This window comes from Chiloscyllium punctatum, chromosome 50 (assembly GCF_047496795.1).
Source record: "Chiloscyllium punctatum isolate Juve2018m chromosome 50, sChiPun1.3, whole genome shotgun sequence".
NCBI lineage: Eukaryota > Metazoa > Chordata > Chondrichthyes > Orectolobiformes > Hemiscylliidae > Chiloscyllium > Chiloscyllium punctatum.
The window spans coordinates 13,422,300-13,442,184 of NC_092788.1; positions in this window are offsets into that span (position 1 = coordinate 13,422,300).

A 19,885-nucleotide genomic window follows, 5' to 3' on the forward strand; every position below is an offset into this window, starting at 1 on the left:
TAAGAGCAGAGTAGCTTCATAAGCTGAATGATGTTTGGAACTATCACTCATGTTTCCTTTCGTCATGAGTTCAATTAATATTTGGGATCAGTTCTTTCAAGTAAATGCTCTGCAGAGATTATATTTTTTCAGTTTTTCATCAAACGTGTACATGTGACAGTATTTTTATAGAGGGAAACATCGGCGCACAGATTTGCAATAGTCAATGTATTTGTCATTCATCTTTCCATCCCAGTTTGAGTAACTTTGTTTCCGTCATAAATTTATTAATTTTAGTAGATTAAATAATCCTGCCTGACTCGTTCCTTATCCTCACACAGTCTGAGACCTATATTATTGATCATATCACCAACCCGGTTACATTAACATTTGCACTGAGCAGCGGAAGCGTTGGACGAGGAAATGGAATAGTGACCTGAACTATAGATCAGTGAGCCTGACGTCATTTTTGGCCACATTGTTGGAGAGCATTGAGAGGGGCAGTATTTGCATGTATTTGCAAATGCCACAACTGATAAAGGATAGTCAACATGGCCTTGTGCATGGGAAATCATTTCTAACAAAGTTGATTGCATTTTGTGAAGAGGTGACAAAGAAGATTGATGATGACAGTGTGGCAGACGCTGTCCATATAGATTCAGCAAGGCAGTCGACAGGATCTCACATAGCAGACAAGTTAGTAAGGTTAGGTCATAAATATATCCAAGATAAGCTAGCAATTGACGACAAAATTAGAGTGAAGGTAGGAGACAGAGGGTGGCAAAGGACTGCTTTTCAGACTGGAGGTCCATGACCAGTGATGTGCCACAAGGAGCCGTGCTGAATCCGCAGCTTTTCTTGATTTATGTGAATGATTTGAATATGAATATTTGCCTGTTTATTATGTTTACACATGACATTAAAATTGGAGGTGCAATGGCCAGCAAGTTTTACCTCAGAGCACAATGAGACCTTGATCAGATGGGGCAATGGGCCAAGGAGTGACAGATGGAGTTAAATTTAGACAAATGTGAAGTATTGCATTTGGTAAGGTAAAATAGGGTAGAACATATACAATTAATGGTGAGGTCCTGGGGAATGCTGTTGAACAAAAGGGCGCAGGATCATAGATCCTTGAAATTGAGTCACAGGGAGACAGGGTGGTGAAGGTGGGTTTTGGTTTGCTTGCCTTTATTGATCAGTACATTGAGCATGTGAACTGGGAGATCACGTTGCGACTGGGCAGGATGTTGGTGAGGCCAGATTTAGAATACTGTGTTAATTCATTTCACTCTGCTACAGGTAGAATGTTGTTAAACTTGAGAGGGTGCAGAAAAGATGTACAAGGATATTGCTGGGCATGGAGAGATTAGGCTACAGGGAGAGACTGGACAGACTGGGGCTTGTTTACTCTGGAGCATTGGAGGCTGAGGCATGACATGATAGAGGTTTATAAAATCATGTGGAACATGGATAATCTGAATAGCCAAGGTATTTTTTTCCCACGTTAGGCGACTCCAAAGCTACAGGACAAAGGCTTAAGGTGAGAGGAGAAAGATAGCAAAGGGTCAATGTTTTCACACAGGTTTTGTAGTGTTTATGGAATGAGCTCTCAGAGAAAGTAATGAAGGTTGGTACAGTTACAAGATTTAAAAGGCATCTGGAGATGCATACTAATAGGAAGGATTTAGAGGAATATGTGCCTAATGCTGGCAAATACGACTAGATCAGATTAGGACGTCTGAGGTATGTGGACAGGTCTCCGTGCTGATGACACTGTAAGGGAGATGAGGAGAAATTCTAAAAGGACCATTTCAGTGGGAATTCTCTTCTCCAGAGGTATGTGGTGCCTCTTTGTTCACATTTATCCAAAGCAGAGTTAGTTAAATATTTGACAGAGAAGTGAGTCACAGATAATGGGATACAGACTGAAAAGTGGGGCTGAGAACATAACCTGATCAGTCAAATGTTAGTCTATATTCTGTGCTCATCTTGTATACTCTCAGGGATCAGGAACATTTATAGTATGAACTCCACCTGATTATCTGACAACAAATGGCCGGAGGGAGGATCTCTGAGAGCAGAAATAAATCGACAACCAGCTACACAGCATAGCAGGAGGCCATGCAACATTTCTAGGCTGCTACACAGGAACAGGGAGTCTCGGTCAGCGACCAGGAAACACAGAATAGAGATAATTACTTATTTTCTGATTGGAAAGCTGTCACTAGTGAAATTCCTCGGGAATCAGTGTGAGTTTATCAACGGTTTACAATCTAGAATGATGATTTGGATTATGGGGCCGAATGGATTGGAGCTCAATTTGCCCTCACACCAGGATAGTCATTTAATAAGATGTCAAGTGGAGACACAGTGTCTGCAATGGGATCCAGACATGGGAGGGTTGTGAGCAAACCTTCAGCAAAAAAAAAAGTACGATGTGGGTGATGGGAAGTTTGTGTTTTGTACAAATCATGAAACAACATTATTTTATGTAACTGGAGGCAGAATGCAAAACTCGGTGGTACAAAGGGACTTGCGTGTCCTGGTCAATAAAGCGCAACAACTTAGTCTGTAGATGCAGCACGTGATTTGGAAATAAAATTAAGTGATACTTTTTTCTTGATAAAGAGTATAGTGTCTGATCTAAATGATGCTTTACTGCATCTGTACAGGCCGATGTTGAGTCAGCATCTGATGTACTGTGTGTGGTTGTAATTCCACTGAAGTGAAAAACAAAGTGTTTTTGAAACTTTTCAAAGATGTTTCTCTTCACTCGTTCATGCCATGAAGGCATTGTGTTACATACGATTTGAAGCTTAGGCCTGAGAATGAGAAATGTTCTTATTGACCATATAAGATTTTGAGCTGGTGAATACCTGATTGATATTTTAACTTCTATGGGAGAATAAGACCTGGAGCTAAATTAAGAATAAGATGCTTTCATTTAAATGCAGATATTGTGAAGATATGCAAGTTGTATTATAAAAGTATACGGGAACATATAAACACATCTTTAAATCTCGTGGCGCTATTTGTTCCGAAAGAAATGGTTGGGTGTTCAACAGCAGCAGTGATGTTCCGACATGGATCAGGGACTGTGATGGAGTCGTACAGTTCAGTCACTGTTCAAATAGACCTCAGTTTGTCCAGCTTGGGGTAGAATAACGTCATTGTGTGATTCGGCTCAGGGAGGGAGAAAATGTAACCTTCCTGAGAAGGAATAACCTGTTGCTCCCTCTCTCTCTGTGTTCCTCTTCCCAGCAATGTGTGTGAGCTGAAAACTCCTCAGCCATCTTTACCACTCATGGAGGATTCCTGTCGAGGATTCATTGGAATCGCCCCACTACCTGATGTAAAGGGAAGTCAGCTAAATCCACCTGTTCCAGGAAGTAATCACATTGTAGTAGCTTGTAAGAGTAGAATAAGCTGAATGATATTTGGAACAATCCCTCATGTTTCCTTTCGTAATGAGCACAATTAATATTTGGGGACAGTTCTTTCAAGTTAACTTTCTGCAGAGATTATATTTTTCAGTTTGTCATCAAACCTGTGCATGCGTTAGTATTTTTAGAGAGAGAAACATCGACGCACAGATTTGCAATATTCAAATCGTTTGTCATTCAGCTTTCTGTTGTAGTTTGAGTAACCTTCTTTCGATTATAAACTTGTTAATTTTAGCAGATTAAAGAATCCTGCCTGACTTGTTCCTAAACCTCATGCACTCTGAGACCTATATTGTTGGTCATATCACCAACCCGGTTACATTAACATTTGAAGTGAGCAGCGGAAGTGTGGGACGAGGAAGGGGAATATTGTCCTGAACTATTGATCAGTGAGCCTGACGTCATTGGTGGCCATGTTGTTGGAGAGCATTGAGAGGGTAAGGATTTAGATGTATTTGCAAATGGAACACCTGAAGAAGGATAGTCATAATGGCTTTGTGCATGGGAACTCATTTCTAACAAAGTTGACTGCATTTTGTGTTGAGGTAACAAAGAAGATTGGTGATGGCAGTGTGGTATACGCAGTCCATATAGACTTCAGCAATGCATTCGACAGGATTCCGCATGGCAGACAAGTTAGTAAGGTTAGGTCATAAATAGATGCAAGGCAAGCTAGGCAAGTGACTATAAAATTAGAGTGAAGGTAGGGGACAGAGGGTGGTAGAGGACTGCTTTTCAGACTGGAGGCATATGACCCGTGACGTGCCACAAGGAGCAGAGCTGAATCCACTGCTTTTCATTATTTATATAAATGATTTGAATGCGAATACGCGCCTGTTTATTATGTTGACAGACGACATTAAAATTGGAGGTGCAGTGGCCAGCAAGGTTTACGTCAGTGTACAATGGGACCTCGATCAGATGGGCCAATGGAGCAAGGAGTGACAGATGGAGTTAAATTTAGATCAATGTAAATGGTTGCATTTGGCTTAGGTAAAACAGGACAGGACATATATACAATTAATGGTGAGGTCCTGGGGAATGTTGTTGAACAAAAATGTGCAGGCCCAAAGATCCTTGAAAGTGGAGTCACAGGTAGACAGGGTGGTGAAGAGGGGTTTGGTATGCTTGCCTTTATTGATAAGTTCATTGAGTATGCGAGTTGGAAGATCATGTTGGAACTGGGCAGGATGTTGGTGAGGCCAGATGTAGAATATTGTGTTTAATTCAGTTCGCTCTGCTACAGGTAGGATGCTGAAAATGTGTTGCTGGAAAAGCGTAGCAGGTCAAACAGCATCCAAGGAACAGGAGAATCGACGTTTCGGGCATCAGCCCTTCTTCAGGAATGAGGAAAGTGTGTCCAGCAGGCTAAGATAAAAGGTAGGGAGGAGGGAATTGAGGTAGGGGTGTTGGGAATGCGATAGGTTGAGGGAGGTCAAGATGAGGGTGATAGGCCGGAGTGGGTTGGGGGTGGAGAGGTCAGGAAGAAGATTGCAGGTTAGGAAGGTGGTGCTGAGTTCGAGGGATTTGACTGAGATAAGGTGGGGGGAGGGGAAATGAGGAAACTGGAGAAATCTGAGTTCATCCCTTGTGGTTGGAGGGTTCCCAGGCGGAAGATGAGGCGGTTTTCCTTCAACCGTCGTGTTGCCATGGTCTGGCGATGGAGGAGTCCAAGGACGTGTATGTCCTTGGTGGGGGTGGGAGGGGGAGTTGAAGTGTTGGGCTACGGGGTGGTTGGGTTCGTTGGTCCGGGTGTCCCAGAGGTGTTCTCTGAAACGTTCCACAAGTAGGCAGCCTGTTTCCCCAATATAGAGGGGGCCACATCGGGTGCAGCGGATGCAATAGATAATTGTGTGGATATGCAGGTGAATTTGTGGCGGATATGGAAGTGTCCCTTGAGGCCTTGGAGGGAAGTAAGGGGGGAGGTGTGGGCGCAAGTTTTGCATTTCTTGCGGTTGCAGGGGAAGGTGCCGGGAGTGGAGGTTGGGTTGGTGAGGGGTGTGGACCTGACGAGGGAGTCACGGAGGTAGTGGTCTTTTCGGAACGCTGATAGGAGAGGGGAGGGAAATATGTCCCTGGTGGTGGGGTCCGTTTGGAGGTGGCGGAAATGACAGCGGATGATACGTTGGACATGGAGGTTGGTGGGGTGGTAGGTGAGAACCAGTGGGGTTCTGTCCTGGTGGCAGTTGGAGGGGCGGGGCTCAAGGGCGGATCAGCGGGAAGTGGAAGAGATGCGGTGGAGGGCATCGTTGACTGCGTCTGGAGGGAATTTGCGGTTCTTGAAGAAGGAGGCCATCTGGGTGGTACGGTTTTGGAACTGTTTTGGAAATACCTCGAACTCAGCACCGCCTTCTTAACCTGCAATCTTCTTCCTGACCTCTCCGCCCCCACCCCACTCCGGCCTATCACCCTCACCTTGACTTCCCTCCACCTATCGCATTCCCAACGCCCCTCCCCCAAGTACCTCCTCCCTACCTTTTATCTTAGCCTGCTGGACACACTAACCTCATTCCTGAAGAAGGGCTGATGCCTGAAACGTCGATTCTCCTTTTCCTTGGATGCTGCCTGACCTGCTGCGCTTTTCCAGCAACACATTTTCAGCTCTGATCTCCAGCATCTGCAGTCCTCACTTTCTCCTACAGGTAGGATGCTGTTAAACTTGAGAGGATGCCGAAATGATTCACAAGGATATTGTCGGACATGGAGTGATGATCTACAGGGAGATGCTGGACAGTTTGGGGCTCGTTTACTCTAGAGCATCAGAAGCTGAGACGTGACATTATAGAGGTTTATCAAATCATGAAGAAAATGGATAATGTGATTAGCCAAGGTCTTTTTTCCAGGATAGGGGAGTCCTAAACTATTGGACAAAGGCTAAACGTGAGAGGGGAATGATCGTAAAGGGACAAAATTTTAATGCAGATTGTGGTGTGTGTATGGAATGAGCTCTCAGAGAAAGTGATGGAGGCTGGTACAGTTACAACATTTAATAGGCATCTGGATATATACATATTAATAGGAAGGATTTGGATGAATATGGGCCTAATGCTGGCAAATGGGATGAGATCAGATTGGGATGTCTGATGTGGACACTTTTCTGTGTTTTATGACACTGTAAGAGAGATTAGGAGAAATTGTAAAAGGACCTTTGGAGTAGGAAGTCTCTACTCCAGAGATATGTGGTGCCTCTTTGTTCACATTTATCCAAAGCAGAGTTAGTTAAATATTTGACAGAGAAGTGACTCACAGATAATGGGATACAGACAGGAAAGTGGGGCTGAGAACATAACCTGATCAGTCACAATTTTAGTGCCTGGTGGAGAAAGTTCATCGTGTATAACGATCTAACCCTGCTCCTTTTCTGATGTTCCATTCAGACCATCCTATCTGCTACAAACAGTTGGAGGCCACTTACTGCTATAGCTCCCCTGACTCTCTGGAATAGAGAATTCCTGACATTCATTACTCTCTGTTTGAAGAAGTCACTGCCTGCTCCTACACCATGACCTATCAATATGAGCGATAGAAGTGTCGAACCATCTAACCCTGCTCCTCTTCTGACCCGACAACTTGCTAGACAGGTGCAGTTTGAGGCCACTTACTGCTAAAGCTCCTCGACTCTCTGGAATAGAGAATTCCGACAATCACTACCCCCTGTTTGAAGAAATCACTGCCTGCTCCTACACGATGACCTATTGATAGGAACAATAGAGGTGAATATAAGGACTTAGCAAAGAGCGACTGGTCCTGACATCAAGGCAATATTTAACTTCAAGGAGCTTGAGCAAAATTGCACTTCATCAGAAACCATTGCAAACTCTCCAGTGTTTGGAGTCATCCACAGCACAATGGAACATGTTTATCATCGGTGGGCATCAATCATCTCAGCCATGGGACATCTCTGCAGGAAATCCTCAGGGTAGCTACCTCAGCCCAGGCATCCCCAGTTTGTCAGCAGGGAATCCCTGCTGGGCGGAAGCAGTCCATTCATCCCATTGAGTCCACATCGATCAGAAATGGGGATATTTACTGTATGATGCACAATATTCAGAAATCTTCGTCATCTTTGATATCCTAATGCAGTCTATGTCCATGTGGAACAAGACTGAGACAGCGTTCAAGCTGTTAAACTGTCGGTAACACTCATGATACAGCACTGCACATTTCCACAGTAAACTGAGGAGGTCACTCAGCACCTCAATCTGGCTTCACAGGAATATGGCAAAGTCATTCAGCCCATCAAGACTACTGGACAAGAAGAGGGGTAGCCCATTCAATCCCTCCTGCCATTACACAGGAAGACAAGGAGTCTGCTCATTCCCACACATCAAGTTACACGGGATCAAAAAGTGACCATTTCACACCTGGAGTCGCTTACAACGGAACAGGAAGAGGCCATTCAGCTTCTCAACTCACTAACACAGGAATAGGAAAGTGTCAGAGATGCTTCAGCATAACAAACAAATGGAGCAGGAACTGCACAGATGGACCATTCCATGGTATTCCTCGTGGCTTCATTATTCGCAGTGCATCAGGGTTATGTTAGCATGCGTTTCTGGCAGTGGGAATGAAGCCTTTTTTTAACCATTCTCAAAGGCATCTTCCATCGCTGAGAGAGCAGACCTATTTCTCTCTGCAATTCAGACGCTGGTGGGGAATGGCTAACTGTTTCAGAAGAAAGGTATTGTTGGTGCTGACAGGATTATGGAAATTGTAACGTTGAGTGGAGGGTCACACGACAACTGTGAATTACAATGTTCAGAGTTCATTCGGTGCCTGTACCTCTCTGTTAAGCGAAATGAGGTCTATGCACTGGCACGTAAACTACTGGGAATCACCTTCTCAATGGTTGTTTGGGACAACACGTGTGCCCGTCCATAACCGTCAAGTTTCACCTTGGTTCTCTCACAGTGCTACAGGTTAACCACATAGTTACCATCACGCTGTCTCATTCTTGTTGCACATGGTACCATCATGCCAGGGTTCAGTCTGGTGAAACTCCTTTGCACTGTCTTTTCCTTTCCTTTCCTGAATCTTGGCTGACTCTACCAAATCATATCATTATTTTGCAAGTGTCTAGTTGTCACATTACTTATAAAAGGATACAATATTTTTCTCACAGCTGACATCAAGCTACTTAGTTTTCTGTTTGCCCTCTCCGTCCTGTTTTAAATGTTTAGGTTTACAATTGCTGTTTTCCAGTCTGCAGGATCCTTTCCAGGATCTAACCAGTTTTGACGAATAGTCAGTAATTCTTTCACTAGCTCTGTTGCCACCTCCTCAATACTCGGGCATGTAGCTCATCAGATGCAGCAACATACCAATCTTCAATTCGATTAGATTTTCAAAGACATACTCTTCATTAATTCCAATTTCGCGCAGCCTCTCATTTTCACCACGGCCCCTGTTCCCTAGGATTTCTGGAAGTTTGTTTCTGCACCTTCTTCTGTGGAGACAGAACCAATGTATTCCTCTCAGCAGGCAGGTGGCTCCTATCAGCTTGTGAGATATCGGAGGACTACACTCCGGAATGTCGCTCACTCCTGCCTGGAAAGTTCCAGAATCAATCCAATCCACTTCATGGTGAGTGTCAGCACAGTCCTGTCCCTGGTGTGAGTTTGAAGGTGGGGACCCAGCTCGGTGACCACCTCATTTATGAAAGAAGCTGGTTTCACATTTTACACTTGGAATTTGTCTAGCTTTGACAAATGTTCCTGGAAATTCCTGGTAGGAACATGCAGTGCCCTGGTCCTCTCTATGTACGGAGCTTCCCTTCTGTGCAGCCATGACTCCATGTGATTACCATGAACCCAGAACACTCTGTAAACGCAGTGCTCATATCTCGTCCAGAGTGGGGTCACCATACCCTTGGGTCTCTCTGAATAGACGCAGCAGCTGATAACACAAACCCATCAAAAGCGTCCACAGAACGTCTCTTTACTCTGTAATTACTGGAGCAAGTCAAATCCCACCACAAACAGTGCACCCATTCAGTGTTGAAAATATTTCTGTTCTTAGCAGAAAGAAAAGTTACATCTCTGCACAGCCCTACAGTTACAGTTCCTTTCTTCAAAAAATTCAGTTAACAATGTGATGTTCCGTTTCTTTGTCTCTCAGCAACTATAAGGGCAGCACCAGTATTGCCGATGGAGTTGATCATCACACTCAGAGAAGAGAGACAGAGGGAATATAACTCAATGTAAACAGGGACACATCTAAGTTCACATGATATTCAGGAATATAGGGAAAAGGGGAAATTTTAGAATAAGCTCCCATGTTATTTTCCTTCTGGTTCATCATCAGCAGTTCCTACGTTTGCTTTTCATTTTTCTCTCTCTCTATCTCTCTCTCTCTTCCTCGCTGGGCATTTCTGCATCCATTCATCTACCCACCGCCCTCACGTATCAGACCATCCCTGATATAAATAGCATTACTTCCCAGTTGCTTTCAGTTGTGATACAGGATCACTAGATTCAAACTTATTTTCTCCTGACAGAGGTTGCCATACTTTCTGAGATTCTCCAATGTTTTCAGACGCTGGGGAATTTTATTTCAGATCTCCACCATCCACAGTTCCTTGGTTTATTTCACCTTTAATTCTGTTGTTTCACGAGATGTCTGCATCACTGGCAAGGGCAGCATTTGTCATCCATCACGAATTGCCATTGACTGCGAGACCATTTTTCAAGACAATATGGAGCCGACCTTTTTTTTGTCACACTTTGTTTCTTTACCAAAGGCTATTTGTGAAATAATGAAATAAATTATGATGGGTTATGGTTGCTGTTTGTAAAATGAGTTTTTTTCCGATTGTTGCCATCTGAATTTAAGTTCTATCATTGGTTCTGGTAGAATTTGAAACAATGCCTTGAGAGTCAGAAAACGGCCAGTGACATTCTTATTCTGATATGTGGTCACTATTATGAAATAACTGGAGAGACATGTACAAATTTGTAGTTAAAATATTTATAACTGAAAGAGTGTTCAGAAAAGAACTGAAACCGTAAAATTTGAAGTTAACAAGGGGGCATATGATGGCCTACTTTGCAATAGCATTGAGGCAGAGCTGGAGGCTGGGGATATTATAGTGGTGGGTGTAGACAGGTTTGATAACAGAGAGAATATAGAGACATAAAACAGTTCAGAACAAAAGGAAAACTCAAGGGTCTGAACAGTCTTGTTCCTTCTTAGATGTTTATGAGTGAGGATTCGGAAATTGAGAGAAATGAAGTGGAATTTGTGACTGAAACTGAAGATAACAGGTTATGTATTTGTTAAATATAAATAACAGAAATAGCAATAAACTTCACCATCGCTAACAGAATTGACAGAAATAGGCTTACCCGGAACACCAATAATAGCGAGGATAGGATAGTAACCTGCATGAATAATTATCAGTACGTCTCGTATCCGCAACTCTAACCATGTCCAATCCTGAGAAAGCAAGTATAGACCCAAGGACAAACTACTGTCCATTGTTGGAACATTCCAGTCTAATGCTCTCACATTCTGATCCATTGCTGGAACATTCCAGTCTGTTGTTCTAAGATTCTCTTCCTCTCCCTTTTCTTGTAGCTGCTGAGTCCAATCATCTTGAGGATGACGCTGCCGCTGATACTATGGAATAACAGGCTGAAGGAAGCCCCTTACTAGTAGAAGAGGGAAATCCTTCAATGACACAGTTAGTATCCATGGAGACTGAAATCAATCACAGTCAATGTACAAACAGCACCAGTTAACCCTTTCACTACAATTCTTATAAGTCAGAATAATGTTTGGTCTGGTTGGGATGTTGACATCGTTGACTATTGGGCTAATAGCATCATCTCCAATTGTAAAGTTAGAGGTGAGGCAGAGAGATGATGCTTTCTATTTACTAGCTCGATGATCTTACTATGTTTTGGCAGGGTCGGAATTGCTGGGCTCTAAAGGCTGGTTGTGTCTGAAAACCAGGCCCATTGCATCCTTTCGTTTTATTTATTTATGTTTAGCTTTGACATTTATCTTACCATCATTTAACGGCTTAAGTGGGGTTAGGAATTTCTGAGAGGCTCCTACAGTACCATAAACCGTGTAGATATTTCCACTCCTTGTGATCCTTGCAGCTGCGGTCTGGTCCGGTGCAGTGACGGTCAAGCTGTCACAGAAGCAGGATTCTTCGTTTTACATTTCCCCAGTTATTGCTGGGGTTCTCAGCAGGATTGGAAGGCGGGGAATCTCTCCCAGCTGCGACACTCTCTCTGAGGCTTCTCTCAGAATTGTCTTTTGATGTTCTTTCCTCCTGGATTGGAGAACTACATGTGAGACAATCTGTTTCCTGAATTAGTTTTTTGACAAGTGTGTGTTTATAGAATTTTACCATATTGGAACAGTTATTGTTTAGTAGTTAGACAATCTATTATTCTGCTTTTTGTGTGTTTTGTAGACAATGGTTGAATGATTGTGTTTTGCTTTATGTCGATTATTTTGACCAATCGAATTGCATCTGAAACACAGCACTTCACATTTACCTTATAAATAAGAAAATGTTCCGGTCAAGATCACTTTTATCATATATTTTGAGATGTGTCTGCTCAGTTCCATAACAAAAAGTACAGATATTCACGTTTTAATTGGCGAATTACTAAATGAACAACATGTTACAGAAGCAGGATTTGACAGCGGAATGCGCCATGCTGGAGGAGTGATATTATATCACATAGCTTATCCACTTCACAGATCCAGCCCAGACCGTATAAGCCCAGGTGAGGTATCTGCTAAAGATGGAGCACTGTGCAGACCAGGTTCAGTGCAACCCAGCAATCACTCCAGGATAGAATATAACATAGGTCTCTCCAGTCCACTAGCTATCTGTCCAACACGTGGAGCAGTACAGTAGACACCGATGCACTGATTCAGAAACACTGACGAAACGTTCTGTCCAGCATGGGGTGATATGCAGCCCGCACTAGGAGCTTGCTCTATAGACGTGGACAAGGCATCTGTCCAGTATGGGGAGCTGTGCAGTGAATGGATCTGTGAACCTGGAGCAGTTACCGTCAAAGCATGTATCTTCACAACTCCAGTATATTGCTCAGTAACACTGCGGTAGATCATTGCACATAGTGAAGAAACTTGCAGCCCATGCTGGAAGTGACAGGATGTGCAGCTCCCATTCATTTACAGCCCCATATGTCCATTGTGCCATGACAAGGGCGTGCTGTGGGTGTGAATGTCACTGCCACAGAGAGATGGCGGGGGGGGGGGGGGGTGTTGGTGTCGGGGGATCAGTTTAAATATCAACAAACAAAATAATTTTGGGGGAAAAAAGGGAAAAGGAGATTGAGAGACAATTTCATGAAAAATCACAGGTTTCAGAATGCTGAAACAAAGATATTTTGACAGCATCCTGCAATGTAAGCCAGTATTCCCAGGAATGATAGGTGAATGGGATATTGGTGTATGTACGGATGTGGGAGGTTTTGGGTGAGCATTTGTTCTTCAGCTTTGTAACGGGAAGTAGGGTCAGCAGATTCTTCAACTCATTGGACAGAAACAAACAATAATTAATCTCAGTTTTATTTTCATTGAGTACGACTGAGGGATTATCTGTACAAGGCCTAGTTAGTTTCCTGGTGCTATCTTATCGAACTTACCTCATTAACTACCCACCCTACCCCACGGGCCAAATTCTCCCACCCTTTATGGCTGGAGGTAAACACCATCACTTGGATGCCCCATGGATATTCTGTGATCCCTGGCACTGGTACCATCTTTAAAAGGCCAATTGGCAAACGGTTCAGTTTCTCAGTTTGGAGCTGCCCTGCACAATGGTGGCAGCTCACTGAGCAGCTCAATGCAGGATCTGTGGTCTGAAGAAATGTCCAACAGTACAGGGCAGGCATCAATAACATTCCCCATTCTGCCAGGATAAGGGTCACAGTCTTCTCTCTGCTCCTGCACACTCATTGAAATCTGTTTCAGCATCTCAACCCGAACAAGGCTCATGCTCCACCACTCTCACTGCTGCATGCACACCTTCTCTCTCTCTCTCTCTCTCTCTCTCTCCAGTTTACCCACACACTATAAACACTGTCTATCTGTTATAGCACCTATCCGAACAAGGCTCATGCTCCATCACTCTCGCTGCTTTCCCCTTTCTCTCTTTCTCTCACACCTTTCAAATACCTTCACACGGTGATAGAATATTCTGGTGAATGCAGATTATGGGATGTTCCAGAAAATGTTCCAAGTAATTTCCTTTTTCAGGAAAATGTCAATGCACCAGTATGTAACATATAAAGGGAAGGAGTAGAGACGTATGTTATTCAAATCACATACAATTAAAATCCATCACGAGGCGAATCAACCCTTCTAATATGCTCTAGCATATAATAAAATTGCGGCTTATTTGATGGTTTTCTCAGCTCCATGTTGCAGGAACTTTCAGTTATTCAACCCCCTGGGTTCCTGTCACTGACCAGACGACACTCAGGCACTCTTACCCTGGTTTTCTTCAAGTGCATGTTCGAGGTCATTTCCCACGGGGACGGATACTCCAAACAATATATTCCATCAGTTGTATACTTTTATGTAACGGTAAGCTCATTTTACACAGACTGACCAAAACCTACATTTATTTTATTGTCATTGATAAGCAATAACAATTAGTATTCTGGTTATTTCACTTGTCTCACCTTATTTTATTCAGCCAAAAGACAGCTTCTAAACACTTATCTCGTTATAAATAACAATTTCTAGCCGAGAACATTTTTATCCTCCGCCGTTACCTTGACCGTTATCTGATTTGTACCTTTTTCCCATGTTATGAAAGTTTCTATTGTCCTTTGTCTGTGGCTGTTTCTGTCTGTATCAGTTACACAGTCTCCCACTCATTTGGCTGGATGGCTGGTTTGTGATGCAGAGGGAGTCCACCAGGTTCAATTTCCCACACTGAAATTACCATGAGGTTACTATGAAGTGGACACTCTCTCAGCCTCACCCCAACACCTTAGGTGTGCTCACCCTCAGGTTAGAGCACCACGACAGGTCTCTCTGTAATGACAGAGCAGCCCCATGGTCCTTTGGAACTCTATTCTATCTGTTTTGCATTTATTTTATTTATCTACCTTACCATTTGTTTTGCATTATGTTCCTGGGTGTTTTGGATAAGTGTCATTTTGTACTCCTGACAGCATTTCCCCCACACTGCATATTCCTGCCACTTAATCCTTGACTTCATTGTTATCTATGAACCTTCTGTCTGTGCCTCAAAAATATTCAATATCTCTGCCAACAATGCTCTACGGGAAGAGATTTTCAAAGTCTCACAACACTAAGAAAATAATAAATAACCTCATCTGGGGTGTGAGGTTGTTTTTTTTTGTCTCCTAACCAGAGAAAAGATATAATTACATTGGAAGCAGTTCAGAGGTGTTTGAGTTCACATATTCCAGAAATATTATGGAGGCTTTAATAGATTATCCTTGGAATGAGAGATGATCATATTGAAATATGCAAGACCGTGAGGAGCATGGATCAGGTAAATAACCACTGGGTGTTTGTCTAGACCAAACTTGCCATTGTCATAGAACCTCTACAGTGTCGAAGCAGGACATTCTGTTCATTGAGTACACACTGGCCCACGAACGACATCCCATCCAGACCTATCACCCTGCCCTAACCATGTAATCCTGCATTTTCCATGACTAAACCAGCGAACCTACACATCCCTGACCACAATGGGCAATTGAGCATGGCCAATTAACCTGCACATCTTTGGACTGTGGGCGGAAACTGGATCACCGGGAGGAAACACACACAGATGCGGGGAGAATTGAAGGTTGCAATTGAACCCAGCTCCTTGGTGATATGAGGCAGCAGTGCTAACCAAAGATCCACCATGCTGCTCCGTTATTTTTATTAGTAAGATGTGGCTGACTAAAGAAATCTGCCTGACTTGTTCCTATCGCTGAACCTGACCCAGTCTGAGACCTTTATCATCGGCCATATCTCCAACCTGGTTACATTTAAAATTGCTGCAAACAGTGGAGGAGCGGTACTACAAAAGGTAACAGTGGCACCCTCCAACCACCGTCAGAACCGGACTGAGGATAATTCACAAAGTGGGCATTTATTCAAGTGGGAATTCTCTTTCCCAGAAGTTTGTGATGGCTGAATCTTTGTGTTATATCGTCTGATTTTCCATAGACATGTGTATCAGGGATAATGGTGCATGGAGAGAAAAGTGCTGCCGAGAGCACTGTGAGATGAACCATGATATACTTTAGAGATGAAGTAGTGTCAAAGGGGCGAATGGCCCACTCGTGTCCCTCAGCCCTATGCTCTGATGTTCCATTCAGCCCTACTACACAGGAGCAGATCGAGGTCACACTGTTGGTTAGGCCTTGTTTCGAAAATGTACTTGTACAATCCAGGCTGGTTCAACTCCATTTCCCTGCTACCCCCTTGTATCTCTCAACTCGCTTATATGTCCGAAACCAATCCACCCCCTCTGTAAATACATTCAGTGACCCACCTTCCACAACTCTCTAGGTTCGGGAATACCAGACATTCACTATTTTCTGAAAGATGACATTTCTTTACATCTCGGTTTGAAAATGATATCCCTTATTCTGTATCAATGTCACGGAGTGAGACACTCTGCCCAGGTGTGGAACCACATTCTCAACAAATACTTTGTCAAGCCCCCTCTGTACCTTGTCCATTTCAGTAATGTCGCACTCATTCATTTTAAGCACAATGATTAATTGCCTCACTATTTTAGATGTACTCAATAATTCAACCCTTTCATCCCAGAAACCCGCTTAATGTACCAATCTAGTTACTTTCTGCATCAGCATGATGACTTTAAGTTTCATGCGCAGGAACACTCCAATCCCTTTGTACTGCTCTTTTGCTGGGACTCTTCTTTATTAAGTAACAGCTGGCCTTTTGTTTGTCAGTGTCATCCTCAAACTCGGATGTGTATTGCACTCAGCTCTCTCCTTCAGGCTGTCAGTATACATGTCAAGAACTGAAACTATTGGGCTGATATTCGTGCTAATCCAGTAGATATGTCTTTATCATAAAGATCGATGAATCCTGACTCTTCAATTTCTTTTTGATAACCATCCGTCATCCCATGTTATCCATCATATTCTGAGTTCTGTCTGGTGGAAGAACCTTTACTATGTGATACCTTGTGGAAAATCTCTGGAAAGCCTCATGTCTACCAGTTCCCCTTTATTAGGTCCGCTTGTTACATTCTCATGGGATGTCCAGAAAAACTTTGCATGATTTTACAAGTCAAAATATAGTTTCCCTTTGACAAACCATATGGACACTGCCTGAAGCTTTTCTAACACCCTGCAATTCCTTCCTTAATAACAGACTGTCGCAGATTCCCAGCAATAATGGTTAGGCTAAGTGGTTCCTGCCTTCTGTCTCGCTCCATCCTTGAAAACAGGCGCCATATTGGAGCTTCACATGTTTCACTGGAACACTTCTGTAATGCAGAGAGCTATGGAATATTTAACGCAGTGGCACCAGTCACTCTGTAACCACAACTTTTAAAACCAACTATGAATTACTGCTGACCTGCCTATCCTTAATTTTATATGTTGTTAAAAATCTTGTACCTTTTGTTAGAGACAGTTCGACAACCCTCCTATTACGATTTTCTTGATGATTCTGAAATACTTACAGTGCCTTCCCTGTGAGGATTGATGTCAAATACTGGCGTAAATTATCTGCCTGTTCCCTATAGCCACTTCCCCAGTCATACCCTCCGAATGTCCTCAATATACTTTCCTGACTTTCATTCTATCAAAGGTCACACACTCATCTTCAACTTTTTATATACACACAGAAAAACTTGTGATGCTTGTTTTTATATTTCGTTCCAATTTATTTACATCATATCTTTTCATCCTTTATCCATCTATGTCTTGCTTTTTTCCTCGCTTTCTAGATTCATACAGTCATATTACACACAAACATTTCATCCAACCTGTCAATGCTGACCATGTTTTCCAAACTAATCTAGTCTCATCTGATTGCATTTGGTCCACATGCCTCTAAACTGCGTGGGTTTCCTCCGTGTGCTCCCGTTTCCTCCCACAGTCCAAAGATGTGCAGGTTAGGTGAATTGGCCATGCTAAAAATTTCCCGTCGTGTTAGCTAAGCGGTAAATGTAGAGGTATGGGTGGGTTGCGCTTCGGCGGGTCGGTGTGGACTTGTTGGGACGAAGAGATTGTTTCCACGCTGTAATGTCATCTAATCTAATCTAAACGTTTCTCATTCATATGTTTGTCCAAATGTCTTTTAAATGTTGTCGCTGTACTTGCATCTACCAGCACATCTGGTAGCTCATTCCATACACACACCTCCTCTGCGTGAAAAAGTTGCCGTTTTCACAAGGTTAAATCTTCCCCTTTCCACATTAAAGCTGTATCCTATATGGTTGGTCTGGCCCATCGTGTGGGAAAGACCTTGGCAATTCACCCTATCCATGCCTCCCATGATTTTATTAACTTCCAGAGTGTCACCTCTCAGCGTCCTCCATTCCATTTGATACTAACTTCAAGTACAAGCATTTACTATTCAGCATTGCAAATTTGAAAAAAAATATTTAAAACAATGACAGGTAAATAACAATCAGCCCAAACTTGATACTGTGATTTGTTCTTCCCCATGTTACAGTACTAAGGCAGTATGAAACTCTTGTTCGTGCCAATAAGACGTCAAGTACATAAATTCATGTGTCTCAAGGGGGTGATGATCTCTACAGTGTAAACGTTTCTCTGGCCAGAGTTATATAAGAAAGGGAATTGTTATACCACACGGTCAGCATGCAGTTGCCTTTAGCACAGTGAGATGAAGGCATGAATACTTCTTGAAATTTGGATTATTCAGTGCAAAGGGGAAGAGGGGTTTTCAATAAAGTTTACTCCTAGAAGGAAACTTTCCAGAGTGAGGTGTGAATGGGAGGTGTAAAGCAGCATGAATGGAGAGGCTGAACCACAGTGAAACCAGAGGCAAAGTGGCAGCACAAACGTAGCTTGATGCTACTTCAAGGAAGGTAGACTTGATCAAAGAACTTCATTTGTAGTGGGAAGGGACCAGAATGTGAGAGAATGTGCTCAGTATTTGGAAAGGGAGAACCTGGAATCAGAAAGGGGAGTCACGCAGGAAAGAGGATGGAACAACAATGGCAGGGATTTCAATGTGTAATTTCGGAAGCACAATTGAAATTCTTGCCTCGCATCTGCGTCTGGTCCCTGAAATAAATGTCTTAAATCTGGGCACACTCTAATGCTCGTTAATTTGTCATTAAATAGTATCCTTGACAGACTTTGTGAACGACGGGTGGTTCATCTTCTTTCGAATCCTTCTTTTCGAACGGAATCAATAATTTATGAGCAGTATGGGATATTTGCTTGAATGTCTGCCCATGTATACCCACTGACCTTTCTCTGGGTGTAATTCCACATCAGGACTCAGACCAGATGTGAGACAGAAATCCTCAGGTTAGTTGTCTGGTTCTATTCAATCATTCGGGAGAACTTCTGCAAGTGGCTGAACATATGATCAGTGGAGACTGACTCAATCACAACTCCCCGGTGAAATGACATTTCACTTGTACTCTTTCAATCCAGTCTTCCTGTCTTAGTGTCTGCTCCTCACAATGCATTCTCCTTTACACTGGTGAGATCAAACAGAGACTGCACTGAGGAATATTCCCACTCCGTCTGGAAGAATAACCTTGACCTTCTCACTGCTTCCCATTTCAATAACCTTCCTTGCTCTCATGCTGACTTTTCGGTCCTGAGCTGCTGCAATGTTCCAATGAAGCACAACCCAAGCTCGAGTAACACCTCACTTTACGGATTGTACGTTACAGCCCGTAGGAGCTAACATTCATTTCCATTACTTCACAATCTAAACCCATTATGGCTGTTCTCCATTTTACATATATTCTGCTTCCTGGTTTCCCCATCACCTTGTCTATGTCTTGTTTACCTTGCACTCAATAGAGAGAAACCATTTCTCCTATTCACACTTTAATATACATCCAATTTACATCTGTTTCTCTTTCACCACAATCAAAAGCCCATCTTCTGTGATATTGCACCTCCACATGCTCTGTTTCCCATCATTCCTCATCCACTTCTATCAAGGGATTAAACATCCTTTTCAGTTCTGAACAAGGGTCAAGCTGGACTTGAAATACTACCTCTGTTTCTTTGTCTCCACAGATATTTTCAGACCTGCTGGGTTTCTCCAGCAATTTCCGGTTTTGAACAGCTTGAAAAACGTGTATCAAAGCTGCTCAAAATCCCTGTCTAACATGGAGAACCATAAACTGGGAAATGAACAATAACACAAGATGTACAAAGTCATTGGATCTGAAATTACATAAAATTGGCATCATTGACACTACAAAGTTCTTAATCAAGGGAATGGAGAGAAACAGTTAC